At 37.5% G+C, this 18,872-nt stretch overlaps 1 protein-coding gene and 1 long non-coding RNA gene across 5 annotated transcripts in view; one reads left to right on the top strand and one right to left on the bottom strand.

The window, feature by feature from the left end:
• Positions 1-18,872, top strand: part of Zmat1 (zinc finger matrin-type 1) — an 82,165-nt gene that overhangs the window by 6,173 nt on the left and 57,120 nt on the right. For 3 of the 4 annotated variants that reach the window (XM_045141042.1, XM_045141041.1, XM_045141040.1), the window contains exon 2: positions 6,163-6,357. The exons of the other annotated variant lie outside the window; for it this stretch is intronic. The gene's annotated coding sequence lies outside the window, so the exon portion shown is untranslated. The remainder of the gene's footprint in view (positions 1-6,162; positions 6,358-18,872) is intronic. 4 annotated transcript variants of the gene reach the window in all.
• The window catches only part of LOC123456735, a 32,197-nt gene that overhangs the window by 9,553 nt on the left and 3,772 nt on the right, over positions 1-18,872 (bottom strand). The window contains exon 2 of the long non-coding RNA XR_006634644.1: positions 9,777-9,819. This is a non-coding gene — a long non-coding RNA (uncharacterized LOC123456735). The remainder of the gene's footprint in view (positions 1-9,776; positions 9,820-18,872) is intronic.

The following is an 18,872-nucleotide window of genomic DNA, read 5'->3' as shown; positions in this document are numbered from 1 at the left end:
GCTGGAGAGATGGCTTAGCAGTTAAGGCGTTTGCCTGCAAAGCCAAAGGACCCAGGATCAATCCCCCAGGACCCACAAAAGCTAGATGCACAAGGGGGCACATGCATCTGGAGTTTGTTTGCAGTGGCTGGAGGTCCTGATGTGTCCATTCATTCTCTCTTTCATCCCCTGCCTATTTCTCTCTGTCTCTCTCTAACAAAGAAAAAAAATTAAAAAGGAACTTACTAAAAAATACCACAGCTACTGGATACTAGAGAATTTGGACCCAAGTCTGATTTCAAAGACCACATCGCTTCATGTTATTCATTCTGTCATGCATAAGGGGAGACTGAAACTTAGTGAATTGCTCTAATCTCATGTCATTCTTTCCCATATTTTCTGTAACCTTCCAAATCCATGCTATAGTCACATTTTTTCACTCCATGTGTTAGCAAAATGGAAAAACTAGTAGAGATAACTACAAATTTTACCATCTTTCATTACTATAAAAATATCTGATTTTGGGCTGGAGAGATGGCTTATTGGTTGAGCGCTTGCCTGTGAAGCCTAAGGACCCTGGTTCGAGGCTCGGTTCCCCAGGTCCCACGTTAGCCAGATGCACAAGGGGCGCATGTGTCTGGAGTTCGTTTGTAGTGGCTGGAAGCCCTGGCGCGCCCATTCTCTCTCTCTCCCTCTATCTGTCTTTCTCTCTATGTCTGTCGCTCTCAAATAAATAAATAAAAAATGAACAAAAAAAATTAAAATATATCTGATTCAATTCACATTGATGCAAATATGGTTTTAGAGTGGAAGTCCTAAATGATATATACCAGTACCAGTCTAATGACATCAACTCTTCCTGTATCTAGACATTGTTCTTTAAAACTATTGTGCACACTGGCTTCTTCAGCAAAATGTAAGGCCATATTACTAATTTAAGGTCTAATATTAAATATTAAGTTTACAAGGTACTCCTAGATATTTTTATTACAGATGTTGCTGCCTACTTAGAGTTTGCCCAGAGAGTCCATGTTGAAATATCAATCATCTAAAATCTAAAGTCAGATTGCTTTTAATCTTGTTTCATTGCTTTAAATCTATCAATACAAAATGAAGGTTATTTTTATTTTTTATTTTTTTATAAATCCACAGTTTTTTTTTAAGTAGGTCTTTGTATGGACACATCATGTATTGGTACCATCATTTCTTTTTCTACCTCATTTTGGCTTTTGGTCAAGTTCTGTTTTAATTGCTATGCTAAGTTTAAATCCATCTGCAACTATGAGGGTATGTCATAAGTTAGAGAAGGGGGTGGGTGTCAGGATTCAGACTTGGACTACAAACTTAAGACACAGAAAGTATCAAGGGTCACAAAATGTTCTAAAATGAAAAACAAACAGAATTATACCAGTCATCACTGTACATACACTTTTCTATCTGCTCTAAAGACATGAAAATGGCTCCAATATTTTTACTGAAAATTATGTTTTTAGAAAAAATTCAAATTAAGACAGACGTGATGGCGCACGCCTTTAATCCCAGCACTCGGGATGCAGAGGTAGGAGGATTTTCGTAAGTTTGAGGCCACCCTGAGACTCCATAGTGAATTCCAGATCAGCCTGGGCTAGTGTGAGACCTTACCTCGAAAAGCCAAAAACGAAAAAAGAAAAAATTCAAAATAATACTTTATATTTTCAGGAATCATGGGCACAATATACTGACCATTTCCACTTACAGTTTTTCAAAGTTTCAACAGAAAATCTATGATTCTCAGTAAGTATCATTTTTTAAATATTTTAATTTATTTTCAAGGAGCAGGGAATGAGAATGGGCACACCAAGTCCTTTTGCCACTGCAAATGAACTCCAGACACATGTGCCACTTTGTGCACCTGGCTTTACTTGAGTGCTGGGGAATCAAACTGGGCCATTAGGATTTGCAAGCACCTTTAACCACTGAACCACCTCTCCAGCCCACATGTTGCAGTTGGCTTCATGTTGCTAGAATAAACATGTAGCCAGACACCTTTTATGGGAGGAAGGGATTTATTTCAGGCCTAGAGACTCCACAGGAACATCCTAAGTGATGGAAGAAGCTGGCTTCCTTTCATAGATTCAAGCACAGTCACCACCAGCAGCTCAAGTGAAAAGTTTAATAAGAAGTGGCTGACTCTGGGCTGCAGAGATGGCGTAGCAGTTAAGGTGCTTGCCTGCAAAGCCTATAGACCCAGGTTCAATTTCCTAGTACCCACATAAGCCAGATTCACAATATGGTGCACATGTCTGGAATTTTTTTGCAGTGGCTAGAAGCCCTAGCATGCCCATTCTCTCTCTTTCTGTAATAAATAAATAAAAATAAAATATCAAAAAGAAATTTTAAAAATGGCTGACTCTATGGGGCCAAACATTCAAACTACCACACCGAGTATCATTTTCATAATGTCTTACGGAGAGAATATTTATGTACTGATACTTACTTCCTGGCTTTCACCATTCAATATACATCTAAAAGGTCCTGTTTTTTTCTTAAAATATTTAATTTATTTATTTGCACACACAGAGAGAGAGAGAGAGAGAGAGAGAGAGAGAGAGAGAGAGAGAGAGAATGAATGGGCTCACCAGGACCTCTAGCCCCTGCAAACAAACTCCACATGCATTGCCACTTTGTACATCTGACTTCACATGGGTACTAGGGAATCAAAACCGGATCTTTAGGCTTTATAGGCAAGCACCTTAAAAATCACTAAGCCATCTCTCCAGCCCCAAAGGTCCTGTTTTTTTTGTTTATTTTTATTTATTTATTTATTTGAGAGCAACAGACAGAGAGAGAAAGAGGCAGAGAGAGAGAATGGGTGCGCCAGGGCCTCCAGCCATTGCAAACGAACTCCAGACGTGTGTGCCCCCTTGTGCATCTGGCTAACGTGGGTCCTGGGGAATCGAGCCTCGAACAGGGTCCTTAGGCTTGACAGGCAAGCACTTAACCGCTAAGCCATCTCTCCAGCCCCAAAGGTCCTGTTTTTAAAATAATTAACCTTGCATTAGCTGTAGCTGTATGGCACCTATAAGAATACCTCAACAAGGAGGGGTCAGGGGGAGGGGGTAGTACATGGATGAGCCTAACTAACTATGGTACCAATTTGACTGTATTCACTGAGTACAAAAATAATTAATTAAAAAATTAATAAATTTAAAAAAAAGAATAAATTGTCCCATATCTTCAAAGTAGCAACCACGTGGTACAGTACTAGTACTTCATTAGGGACTTCACTATAGGATGGTTGAAGACTTCAAAAAAAATCTTATTTTATTTTTCAATTTTATTAGAGTATTATATATAAATTAATGGGTTTCATATGACATTTTCATACATTTATATCGGATACCTGTTACCTTCTTTCATCCCTCTTCACCCTCCTGGTGGTCCCCTAACAGGAAGATCTTTGACAGGATATTTATTATTATAATTATTTATCTGGTCATGATCAACTCAACATTTAATCATTATTTTCTTATCAAGAAGAACATCATCAAGCAGGGTGTGACGGTGCACACCTTTAATCCCAGCATTTAGGAGGCAGAGGTTGGAGGATCACCCTGAGTTTGAAACTATGTAGTGAATTCTAGGTCAGCCTGAGCTAGAGACCCTACCTTGAAAAACCAAAAAAATAAAAGAACATCATCAAACATCAAATCCTTTGATATTGTTCTGCTTTAATAAATATTTGCTTACTAGCCAAAATATTATCATGTAGAAAATACTATTTGTATTATTTGCTTTGTCAATGCTTGGACAAAATACCCGACCAGAAGCAGCTTACTAAAGAAATCAGTTTAGCCTGGACCAGAGTGAGACCCTACCTCGAAAAACCAAAAAAAAAAAAAAAAAAAAAAAAGAAATGAGTTTATTTTAGCTTGTAGTCCCAGAAGAGAGAGTTGACCATGGTGGAAAAAGTATGGCAGGACAAGGAATGGCTCACATTGTCACATCAGTAGGGAGGAAATAGAGAATAAGAGACCAGCAAGTGGGGTGGGATTACAAAACTTCAAGGCCAGCCCCAAGTGATGTTCTTTCATCAGCAATATTCCAGTTCCTGAAGGTTCCACTACCTCCCAAACAGTGTTACCAAATGAGAATGAATTATACAAATGCTAGTTCATGGGGAATATTTATATCCAAACCACCACACTATTTTTATGATTGAACTCAGATACATTCCAAACTTTGTTACTTTTTTTCTACAACCTCATGGATATTTTATATTTTTTTTATATTTATAATCCAGTCAAAAATAACATTAGAAACTGGAATTGGGGCTTAAAATAAAAAAACAATAATGGAGAGGAGATGAATTCCATTTATAGCCTGGGTCTTCTTAATTATTACCTGGATTTTTTGCTTTTCACATTTATTCCCCCAAAAAAAAGCAAACTGAAATACAACATACTTTAAGATGGTGTGACTTAATTAAGCATAAAGATCACATGAGTCCTTATGGCTTTGTCACCAAAACGCCATGCAATCATAAGTAAGTTTCTTTCTTTTAACAGATGTACAGTGATGACTGAGTAATGAATTTGTGTGTGTTTATTTATTTAAAGGTGTCACTTAAGCTTCCTAGGCATAGGAATTAGTGCCACTTATCAGTTACTTGGACTTTTCCAAGCCTTTAGAAGAGGGATAATATTGACTAAGATTCCTTCTATAATAATGGAATCTTATTTTGTGTCTTATACTGGGTCTAATTGCCCTGTCTCTGAAGTCCAAATAGATTACCTATAGCTCTATAGTTGTTTCCACCAGCCTTTGGAATGCTATCACTCACTATCATTCAACCCTGGTCAGTGAGGCCCCAATATCCTGAAAGGCCTAGGTCTAAAGGGATCAATCATCAGTGGCTTATTTCATTTACCTACCTGAGCTTTTGAACTCCTCGGAAGTTGCACAGCTAGAAGAGCCACAAACTTATTTCCACCTTGTCTTAGTTTTCCATTAATCTTATGATGGCTTTTCTCTGGTTATGTATTTATTTTATTTTATTTTTGTAATACTAAGGCTTGAACCTAGTGTGACATACATTCTAGGAAAGTGCAGTATCACTGAACTAAATCCCCAGCCCTCTTTTTCACTTTTCATTTTGAGAAAGGGCCTCCTAAAGTTACTCAAGCTGGCACTAAACATACTGTGTAGGTCATGCAGGCCTTGAATTTATGACCATCTTGCCTTAGCCTCCTGAGTAATAGGGGAAAATGGGCTTGTGCCATAAGGACTGGAATGCCTGAATTTTAAATTTAATACATAGTTAGGTAGGTTGATAGAGAATTGGGATTTATAAGCAACTTTCCTCTTAAAAGCCACCTTTAATCAAAATATATTCCCCAGCTAACACAAAACTGAATAATGTATTAGTGTAGCCAGTCTTTGATTATATGCCTTCATTTGTTTTGATTAAACACAAGTTTCCTCAATATGGATAGGCCTGGTTCATTAGACTTAAAATTAAGTGTTTGTAAGTTAAAGGTTATATTCAGCATAGGTCACAATTGTGAGTAGCTGAATGTATGTTTCTGAGAATTTTGCCCTGAGATTTAAAAAATATATATCTTATCATGTCTTACTTGGAATTGTTCATCTTGTTATTTCCTCTGTTTTTACTCAAAGATAATTAAATGCTGATTATATATTTATAGCATGGAAGTTACATGTTTTTATGACTAAGCTCTCTTTTTTTTAATTTTATTTATTTATTTATTTGAGAGCGACAGACACAGAGAGAAAGACAGATAGAGGGAGAGAGAGAATGGGCACGCCAGGGCTTCCAGCCTCTGCAAACGAACTCCAGACGCGTGTGCCCCCTTGTGCATCTGGCTAACGTGGGACCTGGGGAACCGAGCCTCGAACTGGGGTCCTTAGGCTTCACAGGCAAGCGCTTAACCGCTAAGCCATCTCTCCAGCCCCTAAGCTCTCTTTTTATCATGTGTTTATTTAAGTTGATGCCAGAACTATTGATTTAATGACACAGACTAATATTAAAATAAGTAAACTTTAATGAACTATGAAAACCACCTATTATCTCTGTTTGCAGAATAGGGAAAGTCAAGGGCTAGTGTGACTTCTTTCTGCAGTTTGGGAAAGCCATTTAATCCTTGGTGCTTGAAATTTTCTTTTCTTCTTGCTTTACTATAGAACTGAACACCAAATCCTAGACAAGATCTAAATAGGAAAGAAGCTAACACTATCCTATATCAGTTTCTTCAAAGTAAGTGAAGATTGGAGGAAAAGGAGCTGGAAAAAAGCTGTACTCTTTTGACCACACATGTAACACCATCAGAAAGGATACTAAAGGGCAAACTCTTCTTCAGGGTAAAAGACAAATTTAAGGTATGTATATCCGTTCTGTCTATTTTTTAAATATTTCTGTTTATTCATTTGTAAGCAGAGAGAGGTAGAAGAGACAGACAGAGGGAATGGGCATACCATGTCCAATAGCCACTGCAAATGGACTCCACATAAATGCACCATTTTGTGCATCTGGCACTACGTAGTTACTGGGGAATCAAACTCTGGTCATTAGGCTCTTCAGGCAAGTCCTTAACCACTGAGCCAATTCTCCAACCCCTCTGCCTGTTTTCTTTTTTTAATTGATCTTTTCCAGTATTAAGATAGGATCGCCAGGCGTGGTGGTACATGCCTTTAATCCCAGCACTTGGGAGGCAGAAGTAGGTGTAGTGCTGTGAGTTCGAGGCCACCCTGAGATTACAGTCTGAACTAAGGTGAGACGCCCTCAAAAACAAAAGAATTGGATCTCTTTGGAGCCAGTAATCATTTCAATCTATTTATAAAATAAGCACCCCTTAATCCTTGTGATAGTACTATGTAATGATAAACAAGGCATGGGATTTTGCTCAAGAAACACTTAATCTGTGGTTCTGACTTTTCTGTTACTATATATTTGGAGTTTAAAGCCATTCAATTTCATCATCAGTAAAAATGGAAATTAAGTATCTATTAGATACGATAATGTAGACAACGTTACTGGCATATAGTACACAATAACAATCATCAGATCAGTTCCTTATCTTGGCTCTTGATAGGGTTAAAATGATGCTGATAACATCAACATTGTCACTAGATATGGCAGAGACATTGCATTATCACAAGATTACACTCCTCACAAGCAGATGAAAAATATGGAGATTTGGCAATGTTAAATTAGTTCATATTACCGCTGGGTGAGGTGGCACACACCTTTAACCCCAGCACTTGGAAGGCAGAAGTAGGAAGATTATTGTGAGTTCAAGGGCAGCATGGAGCACAGAGTGAGTTTCAGGTTAGCTTGGGCTGGAGTGAGACCCTACCTAGAAAAAAAATAGTTAATATCATTACACTGTCTACATTAACTGGTTGATGGTAAGATAAGTAGTCTGGCTCTAGATACAGTATTTACTTGGTATGAGAATTCCTGTACAATTGACAATCTTCCAACTTCTATATTTAAGATACAAATATACTCTGTGTCATACAATTAGATAGTACTTAACCTCTGTGTGTCACACATTGGTTAAGACAAAGTTTTACAAAATAAGTCATTGCTAAGAGCAAATTGTATATTTATGATTCCGATTGCATCTATTTGGTTCTTTTCATCTGTCATCCACTGATTTTTCTAGACTATCCTTTGATAGTGCTTTTTAGCCCACAGATACATTTTCACATGCTTACAAAGATATGTGCAATATCCATTGCATCATTTTAATAGATATTAAATAAAACCTAAATAACTATCAGAGTAGGACTATTTAAGTTAATGAAGTGCTATATATAATAAACTATTAATGCAGATCTTTATGCATAGATGTGGAATCAATTTTATAACTTACATGAAAAGACACAAAGTCCAAATCAAGTATACTATTCTTTTTAAAAAAAATTTTGGTTTATTTTTATTTATTTATTTGAGAGTGACGGACAGAGAAAGAGGCAGAGAGAAAGAGTGAGAGGGAGAGAGAGAATGGGTGCACCAGGGCCTCCAGCCACTGCGAACGAACTCCAGATGCGTGCGCCCCCTTGTGCATCTGGCTAACGTGGGTTCTGGGGGATTGAGCCTCGAACCGGGGTCCTTAGGCTTCACAGGCAAGCGCTTAACTGCTAAGCCATCTCTCCAGTCCCAAGTATACTATTCTTAATGTAAGAAAGGGCAGTGATGGTTGAACTTGATTGTCACCTTGATTGGATTGAAAAGCATCTAGAAAATTAGTAAAGCATATTTCTAATGTGTCTGGAGGAATTTCCATCAATTAACTAAACAGTAAAGACATGCCCCAAAGAGAAGTATGGATTAGATTCTCAGATCTGCCATTAATGTTATTGTACTAGTAACCCTTCCTTTACTGACTTGACTTTCCTTGTATTCTGGCAATTTTTTTTTTTTTTTGCCATTTTAGCATTCCAATGTACATTTCATTAATAATGGATCTTTTTAACCTTTGGAAGAGCATTATAAACACTATTATGCTTCCATTTGCATTCTCATTGTATGCAGGTTAAAAAAGCCATAGTTGCATGATGATTTTGAAGCTGCAGCCTGAATACCTTTAGGGGGCATCTGGCTCTTCCTGTTAACAGTGTAACTTAGCATTGTATCCCTAACCTCCCAATTTTCATATCTGAGAAATGGAATGTTATTAGTGATTTAATTATATTATGGTGTAGTAATTATATAATGCTTATGAGGCACATAGCAAGGGCTAGCTATTCATGATGTAAACCTCTTAGTGAATCCAGTATCTTGATTTGTTACAAAAATTCTTGCACCAGGCATGGTGGCGCATGCCTTTGATCCTAGCTCTTGGGATACAGAGGTAGCAATCACTGGAGTTTGAGACCAGCCTGAGACTACATAGTGAATTCCAGGTCAGTTTGAAATAGAGCAAGACTCTACCTCAAAAAAAAATGTATTCTTGAGAAAGATAGAATGATCATCAGAGAGAAAATGATTTTTGTTAGTACTGGGCAGAAGATATATGTGGCAGATGCATGTAGTAGAAAGTTCATGAGCTGAAACTGGCAGGGAGATGATGAGTCCAAGATTAAACATCATCCATAACTTATGTGTGTTTAATGAACTGGTGATCTCCCCCACATTATCCTTTGAAAGCTTCTCTTTTGATTTGGAATACACAGAACTTTGAAACATAGGATGAGCAATATCTACTATCCTCAGATTAGCATGCTATGGGAGGGTTGTATGGTGCCATTTAAGTTTTGCTGTGAGTACTGATATTCTTTATAACATAGACTTTGACAGAATTGGGTGATTGTTCTTCACAATTTCCAAAAGGCTTCAATCTAAAGTCAGAATGTGCTAAGGGCCTATACAAAACAAAGCAAGACAGCAGAGACATGGATCAACTTTGTAGCCTGGAATGTGCCCAGTAGCTTAATATAATATTTCACTGTAGAAGAGAAATTGTGGTAGGAGGGCTCTGAGGAACTAAAGACAAACACAGGAAATATCTGTAACAGGCTGTTTACCCTTGAGCCTACTTGACATTGTACCATGTCTCCTCTGTAACTCACTTCCTTTCCCTCCTCTTCCCTGTAAGTAAATTATGGTAAATTCTTCCTTTCGGGACAGTAAACTCTGCTTAGCTAGTACAAAGTAATGGATCAATATATGTGTATCACCATATATGGGAGACAAAGTGGCAAAGTGTACATAAGGTAATGTCCTGTTGTGTTTGGGGCTCAGCCTTTGGATATGAATCCTGAGTCTGTGTTAACACATATATACTACTTACTGGTATATAGCAGCTTGGGTATCCCACTTCTCTGCATTGCCACCTGCAACAAGAGTACCAAGAATCACTCCTATTTCTAGAAGCAAAGGGCTGCCACTCCCTACTCATCATTTACAGTTGGTAGGTATTCTGTCCTCTTGTTTGACAGTGTTCAAATCTAAATTTATTCAACTCTTTTTTTCTCCCTACACTTGAGAGAGGTAAGCAAGGCAAAGGTGGTAAGATATTTGTTTATGCACATGTTCCTCTACAACTTCTACACCTTCAGTGTCCTCTTCCCTTCAATGCTAAGTGTGGCTCTCTCCCATTTATCACTTTGATCCCAATGTTCTTGAAGCCTCTGCTTTCATAAAATGACTGCATCTCCTACTTGATAGAGAAAGCAGAGACAAAATGGAAGATTCCCTGCACTTTCTGGTAATATCCACATAATCATAACTACACCTATGTTTATTCTTACCATCTCCCCTAGAACTTCAGTGGGATGTGAGGCCACCCTTTCAAAATGAAATCCCCGGTGTTCCTCATTCTTTTAGACTCCAGTTAACTCCATTGTCAGTAGATGAAAACTCCACTGCAGTTACCACCGCTTGGAATTGGGAATATGGAGACTGTGATAGTTTTTCCACAATAAAGTATTTTTTTTTGTTTTTTTTTTTGAGGTAGGGTCTCACTCTGGCTCAGGCTGACCTGGAATTCACTATGTAGTCTCAGGATGGCCTTGAACTCTTGGCGATCCTCCTACCTCTGCCTCCCGAGTGCTGGGATTAAAGGCGTGCGCCACCACGCCCGGCTCACAATAAAGTATTTTTAAAGAATCATTTCTTGGGCTGGAGAAATGGCTTAGTGGTTAAGATGCTTGTTTGTGAAGCCTAAGAACTCATGTTTGAACCTCCAGGTCCCATGTAAGCCAGAAACATATTCACAGTGACTGAAGGTCCTGGCATACCCATTATCCATCTCTCTCTCCCTCTTTCTCTCTCTCAAAAATTAAAAAAGTGTGTGTGGGGGGGAGCTGGAGAGATGGCTTAGTGGTTAAATGCCTGCCTGTGAGGCCTAAGGACCCCAGTTTGAGGCTCTATTCCCCAGTATCCACTTAAGTCAGATGTACAAGGTGGCGCATGCATCTAGTTTGTTTGCAGTGGCAGGAGGCTCTGGTGCACCCATTCTCTCTATCTGCCTCTTTCTCTCTATCTCTCTCTCTCTTTAAAATAAATAAATAAACTTTTAAAAATAAATAAAATTAAAAAATTAAAAGCTTGTTTGCAAAGCCTGATCGCCTGAGTTTAAATTTTTTTTTTTTGAAAAAGCATCATTTCTTCTAGTTATTTGCATTTTCATATCTAATTCCTTTTTCAACCAATTGAAAACCAGCCTCCAATCTTTCCAGTAAAGTGGCTATTATTTACATTATTTACAGTTGATACTTTTTGGTTTTAATTTTTAAGTATATTTATTTGTGTGGGAGGCAGCTTTCTAGGGTTTCTTGCCACTGCACATGAATGCCCATCTGTCTTTATATGGGTGGGTGAGGAATTAAATCCAGGCTTTGGAATCAAGAGCCTGTGAACACTGAGCCATCTCCCAGTCAGTGTCATTTTATTCATCTTTTGGTCAATTAATTTTTGTTACCTTTATTTTATGATGTCTTTCTTGTGGTTCTCTACCAACAACATTACTGCTTATCAATCTCTTTTACAGCCTTCTACTTTTATATTTTAAACATTTTTATTAGCATATATATATTTTTTAAATTTTTTTTAAATTTTTATTTATTTATTTATTTGAGAGCAACAGACACAGAGAGAAAGACAGATAGAGGGAGGGAGAGAGAATGGGCACGCCAGGGCTTCCAGCCTCTGCAAACGAACTCCAGACGCGTGCGCCCCCTTCTGCATCTGGCTAACGTGGGACCTGGGGAACCGAGCCTCGAACTGGGGTCCTGAGGCTTCACAGGCAAGCGCTTAACTGCTAAGCCATCTCTCCAGCCCAGCATATATATTTTTGTACATGGTGGTGAGTTTTATAAAAAGTACTTTCATAGGAGTATATAATGTCCTTTGACATTATTTATTTTACTCTCTCTTCCCACTATATTTCATTCCTTCAGAGAGGTCTCAATGCTTCTTTTTTCCATCTGCCCTTATGTATTAGCCTTCCACTGCTTGAAGCTTTGTTTGGGCTCATTTTTATTTCACTTTATAGATATCATAGATATTGTGTGAATTTAGGTCCTTAGCTTTAATAATGACCTATAGGCTAATGAATCACACATCTGAACCTCTTGTTCCTGCTTCTGAGCTATGTATCCATGTACCCAGTTGCTTTTAAGACATTCTGTGTATGTGCAAAATAATGTGTATATTAGTTTTCTTTTACTTTCCTCCAAATCTGTTTATGCTTTTCTTTCTGCATTTTTCTATATTAACACCAACCATATAGCCCACGTGAAATTGTGAGAGTGATTTTTATGTCTCTTTGTGTGTAGTATGTGTATTCCACTCCACTGTGACATATGTTGTGCATGCATGTGTGTGTGCAAATGTGCATGCCCAGTGTGAGTGCATGAAGAGGCCGGAAGAGAATTTCAAGTATGTCTTATTGCTTGTGGATGTTTCTCCTGAAGACAGTCTTTCACGCAACCCAGAGCTGCCATTTTCTTTTCAGACTGTATGACAAAAAGCTAGCTGAGCAGGTACCATTCGTTGTTTCTTCTTCCTCCCTGCTAATGTGACAATATCATCCAGCTTCCTGCTCCTGTCATTATTTCTCCATCATGATGGACTTCTGTTGCAGTCAACTTCTCTTTGCTGGCAGCGCACACCCAACCAAGAGAAGCTTGTGGAAGAAAAGGGTTTACTTTGGGTTACAGACTTGAGGGGAAGCTCCATGGTGGCAGGGGGAAATGATGGCATGAAGGGAGGGTTGACCTCACCTTCTGACAAACATCAGTGGACAACAGCAGCAGAAGAGTGTGCCAAACACTGGCAAGGGAAAGCTGGCTATAACACCCATAAGCCTCACCTCCAATAATACACTTGTTTCCAGGAGGCTCCAATTCCCAAATTGTCACTAGCTTGGGATTTTGCTTTCAGAACACATAATTTTATGGGGAACAACTGAAACAAACCATCACATCTGCCCCTGGCCACCATAAACTGATAACCATCCATAATGTAAAATGCAATGCATACAGTCAAACATGAAAAATCCCCATAGTTTTTTTATTAATCCCAGTAATATTTAAACATTCCCTTAGTCCAAGTCTTTTAACTGAGCTATTAGCCTCATATCTATGCTATTTATTTACTATATATTACTATATTTATGATATATTATTTACTATACTATTATACTGGTGTGCCCATGCGCGCTCTCTCTCAAATAAATTAATAAATAAATAAAAATATTTTTTAAATGCTTAGCATAATTAAGTGACCTGTGGTATTTATGAGTAATTTTTTAAATAGTCTCTCCTGAAGAACAGACTTAAAGTGTGTGGTTCTATGAATGAGGAATTCAGAAACACCAATCTGGCTTACCTAGTATACACACAAACACAAACAGCACAGTCACAATATCAAGAATTCTAAAACCTTTCCTATAAACATTTACGTTTACATTCATATTCTGTAATGGTACCAAATCCTTTCATGAAGCAAATATGAGAATTAGACATTTTATTAGTTCAGAAATGGATTCAATGACATTTACTTTGACATCTTATACATCCAGAAGATAATTATCAACTGGATTTATGATTGTGGTGAACTTAAAAAATATTTTAATACATATGTGAAATTACTTTTGTTTAACTTCACTATTACTTAAATGTAGAGAACTCTTTCCAGAAAAAAAGTATAGCTCTAAATATCACCTGGTCAGACAACTGACATCTTGAAGCAAGAGCTGCATGGTGATGTAAAGAATATGGAAAGCAACTGGGCATAGTGGTGCACACCTTTAATCCCAGCACTTGGGAGGCAGAGGTAGGAGGATCGCTGTGAGTTCGAGGCCACCCTGAGAATACATAGTGAATTCCAGGTCAGCCTGGGCTAGAGTGAAACCCTACCTTGAAAAATGAGAAAAAAAGAATATGGAAATCATAAGATATAACAGAGAACCAAAAGTAGCATATGAAATAGGACGTGGAGTAATAATTATTCCATGGCTGCATAGTCCATTGAGTGATTAAGTAACCAATATCTAACCATCTCTTTCCCTAACAAAAGATAAATTCATGTTAAAATTCTGTCCTATAAATGAAATTAACCAGTAGAGAAGTATCTGAAAATTTTGTGGTGTTTTTTATATTGCAAGAAGCATTAAATGTGATTCTGGTATAGATTTTATAACAAATCACATGATAAGATATTCTCTTCAGAACCTCTCTAGTCTGACAAGAGAGGTATGTGTATAACATATGAAGATTTATACCATGAGACACATTAAGCATACACAGAAACATTTTTATATAGAGAGCCGTATAACCACCTTTTAATTAAACATATATTTGAAAACTTTTAATGTAAGTAAAGGCACATTTCATTTCTATAACATAATTCTTAACTGGGTACATCCTATGATATCATAGTTTTATGTTGATATTACCTTTTAAATGGTAGAAAAAATATAAATTTATTACATTTTCTAAAAACCATAAGTCACCATATATTAGTATATATTTCAGATATATTTTGTACATAAAATTCAAATGCTCTATCTATATGTTCATATGTATAAACATTCAAAGCTAAACCACCTTACACTTAATGCTATGTTCCATCTTGTCTCCAAAAATTCATATACTGCAACTTTCCAATGTGACAATATTTAAAAGTAGTACCTTTAACAGGCGATTAAGTTATAAGGCCAGTATCCTCATGGATGTGAGTCCCTTATACGAGGGCTTACAACACATATTTATGGATTATGAGGAAGCCCATTACTTTTGATGCTATTCCAAAATTATTTTAAAGGTCTGAAGGGAGTGAATTCATTATTTCCTCCTCTTCTATTATGTGAGAACACATTATTTTTCCTCTTTACCCTTTCTGCTCCTTTGCTATGTGAGAATGCAGCAAGTAGTCTTACCTTGCCACACACCAAATGTCAGTGCTTTGATCTGGCATTGCAAGCCTTCAAAACTATAAGAAAAATTTTTAAATAAATTTTTATTTATTTGCAAGGAAAGAGAGAGAAAAAAAAGAATGGGTGTACCAGGGCCTCTTACTACTTCAAATGAACGCCAGATGCATGCACCACATTGTGCAACTGGCTTTAGGTGGGTACTGGGGAATTGAACCCAGGCACCAAGCTTTGCAAACAAGTGCCTTTAACCACTGAGGCCTCTCTCCATCCCAAGTAATAAAATTTTTGCTTCTTTCTGATTTTTTTAATTGATTCATAGCATGCTTTTATAGGTACTACCCTCTGCTACATGCATGCCTAGACTTCTTTTCCACGGGGGAAAAAAAATCACTTCAATATTTCTTTAATAGTACCACTATTTGTAGATAAGGCTGTGTGGATCAAACTGTGTATATCCAAGACTATCCTAGAATATGTAGCAATCTTCCAGCCTCAGCCTCTCAAGTGCTTGGATTTCAGGCATGAACCTCCATAGCCAGTTTAAAATTTTCTAATCTTTATATATTACGTAGTCTCAGATACTTAGTTGTAATGGCACAACAACACATACTATTTTACTATTTTTTTATTTGTAAGTCTCTGTATTCATTTGACTTTATTTTAATTTTTATTTATTTATTTGAGATAGATAGATGATAGATAGATAGATAGATAGATAGATAGATAGATAGATAGAGATAGATAGATAGATAGATAGATAGATAGATAGATAGATGGATGGATGGGAGAGAATGGGTATGCCATGGCCTCCAGTCACTATAAATGAACTCTAGACAGATGTTCCACATTGTGCATCTGGCTCATGTGGACACTGGGGAATCTAACCTGGGTCATTTGGCTTCATAGGCAAATGCATTAACCACTAGGCCATCTCTTCAGTCCTCAGTTGACTTTATCTTAAATCATAGTTATTGAACAACTTTGAACATTTGCCATTGCTAATCTTATTTGAATTATTTATTGATAAACTTCATTGATTCATATTCATTTTTAAAATATTTTTTTATTTGTTTGAGAGCAACAGACAGACAGAGAAAGAGGCAGAGAGAGAGAGAGAGAGAGAGAGAGAGAGAGAGAGGAGATGAATGGGTGCACCAGGGCCTCCAGCCACTGCAAACGAACTCCAGATGCATGTGCCCCCATGTGCACCTGCCTAATGTGGGTCCTGGGAATCGAGCCTCAAACCAGGGTCCTTAGGCTTCACAGGCAAGTGCTTAACCGCTAAGCCATCTCTCGAGCCCCACATTCATTTTTATATGAATCATATTACTTGCATACCACAAAATTATGTCCAAATTGTTTCTTCTATTTTATGATATTTTAGAAAACATTTTATTTATTTATTGGAGAAAAAGAAAGAGTCAAATAAAGAGAATGGCACACTAGGCCCTCTAGCTACAAATGAACTCCATATGCATTGGTACCTAGTTCTTCTGGCTTTGTATGGGTACTGTGGAATTGAACCTGAATCCTTAAGCTTTACAGGCAAATGCCTTGATCACTGAGCAATCTTTCTATCCCAAATTTATAATATTGATTTTCTGGACTATTGAATTTCCCCATATTATTCAAGATGAAGTATATTATTTCACTGTAAATATAATGAAATGAGCATTGATCTGCTTGTTTTTTAATTGATTTCTCATGTATGCAAAATCACATTGTTTTCCTTTCTATACTTCTATTTTTAGATCTAACTTCCCTCCCTCTTTGCCCCATCTCTTTTTTTATGATTAAAGGAGTTGATAATGAGAATTCATTTCAGTTAATACAGTCTCTTCCCTCAGGTCCAAAAGAATCAACAGACCATTTCAATCACTTAATTTAAAGACATAAAATAGGTAGGGTGGGGTGCACATGCTTTTAGTCCAAGCACTTGTGAGGCAGAGGTAGGAGAATTGCTGTGAGATCGAGGCCAGCCTGTGACTACAGAGTGAGTTGCAGGTCAGTCTGAGCTAGAGCAAGACCCTACCTTGAAAAATCAGAACAAAAAACAAAAAAAAAGAAAAGAAAAGAAAGAAAAAGAAAGAAAGAAAGAAAGGAAAAAAAAAAACATAGTTTGTCACATTGATGCGATAGTTTTTTTTTTATTTTTAAATAGGATTGACAAATTCAATATAACTCATTATTGTGAGATAATTGAGAAGTTATGGGAAATGATGCACCCATACCAGGTTTTTATACTTGTTATTCTCTTTTACATGCCACCACCTCTTTCCTTTGGGGGAAAAAAAAAACCTTGAAATTTCATTTAATAGCAACACTGTCATAGAGAGCAATGGCAGTATAAGAGGAAGAAAGTAAAGTCTGTGGTTATACTATTATGCATAGCAAATGTAGTGACATTTTGATGTTACAGTATAATGAAATGCCATGGGTTTTCCTCTTGTTGAGAGTAAAACAATAAGTACAATGGGAGATAAAAGAATGACAAGTGCCAGGTGTGATGACACGTGCTTTTAATCTCAGTCAAAGGGGGCCAAAGTAGGAGGATCACTGTGAGTTCCAGGCCACCATGAAACTACACTGTGAATTCCTAGTCAGCCCACCCTGAGACTACATTGTGAATTCTCAGTCAGCCTGGGCTAGAGTGAGAGCTTACCCTGAAAAAATAAAAAGAATTACACGAGGTTTATTACTTGAAGCAAGTGAAAAGAGCATTGAGTATTATTCATCATTCTCAAAGTAGTAACTCCATAAGCAAACAAAGCAAAGAGATATTATTGGAGAGATTCATATACATATATTCATACAGGACAGGCATGTCATCACATGTAATTACTCTTCAGAATGCTGTTTGACAACATAGCCCTTCATTCATCACATGATTAAAATGTGTCACATAGGACATAGAATTATTCAGTGACAAGCAGGCAGTATAGGTAGTAGTATATAGTACATGGATCTGTGGATGGCACTGTGAAAACATAAGGTACACCTAACCTGACCCAAGCTATTAGACTGTAGATATATCTATCAGCTTCCTGAGGCATGAAACACAATACTTTAGATTCTTTACATCTGTGCTCCATTCCACTTCAAGGGGATTCCAGGACATTCCATAAGTTAGAACATCTACATAAGTAGAGACACCTACCCAGTAATAAACTTTCTTCATTATCATAGTAAGACACACCCTCTAGGTGGTGATGTAAGATGTCAGTGAAGTAAATTATATATGAAAAAGTGTAACAAGGAGCTGTGTTATGCTTGGCTTTCACCATTTCTGTCCATGTGATGACATCAGGGATTGAAAGGCTGAAAAAGATATAAACATGGACCACCTGACCCCAGGGTCTACTTTGCCTTTGGGATAGCTGACTTTTAAGCCAGACTGCTCTGTCTGTGACACAGTCTGCTGTACTTCCTCTCCACAATAAACTTTCAGTTTTCATTTACTTCAGAACTAGTCTATTTTGGGTTTCTACCCCCCAGGAGAGAAAGTATCCACTTAGCCTGTGACCATGTCATGAGCAAAGTTCATTTCTAGGTCCTCCTCAAGGGTGAGACAGGATGGCTGGCAAGTCTTGTTGAAATAAAAAATCAACTTTAGAATTCCAGGTCAGTGTGGGCTAGTGCAAGACCTTACCATGTGTTACAGTCATAATTGCATTACTGGCAGAAATCACCCAACCAAGAACAGCTTGTAGGGGGGGGAAAGTTTATGTTAGCTTACAGACTCAAGGAGAAGCTCCATGATAGCAGGGGGAAACGATGGCAAGAGCAACATCAGATGGACAATGGTGACAAGAAAGTGTGCCAAACACCGGCAAGAGGAAACTGGCTATAATATTCATAAGCCTATCCCCAACAATACACTGCATCCAGGAGGTGTTAATTCCAAAATCTCCATCAGTTGTGAACCTAACGTTCAGAACACCTAAGTTTAATGGAGACACCCAAATCAAGTCACAACACCTTGTAAAACAAAAACAAAACCTTTAT

The sequence above is a fragment of the Jaculus jaculus genome, chromosome X (assembly GCF_020740685.1).
Source record: "Jaculus jaculus isolate mJacJac1 chromosome X, mJacJac1.mat.Y.cur, whole genome shotgun sequence".
NCBI classification, from domain to species: Eukaryota; Metazoa; Chordata; class Mammalia; order Rodentia; family Dipodidae; genus Jaculus; species Jaculus jaculus.
This window is presented reverse-complemented; position numbering and strand designations above follow the sequence as displayed.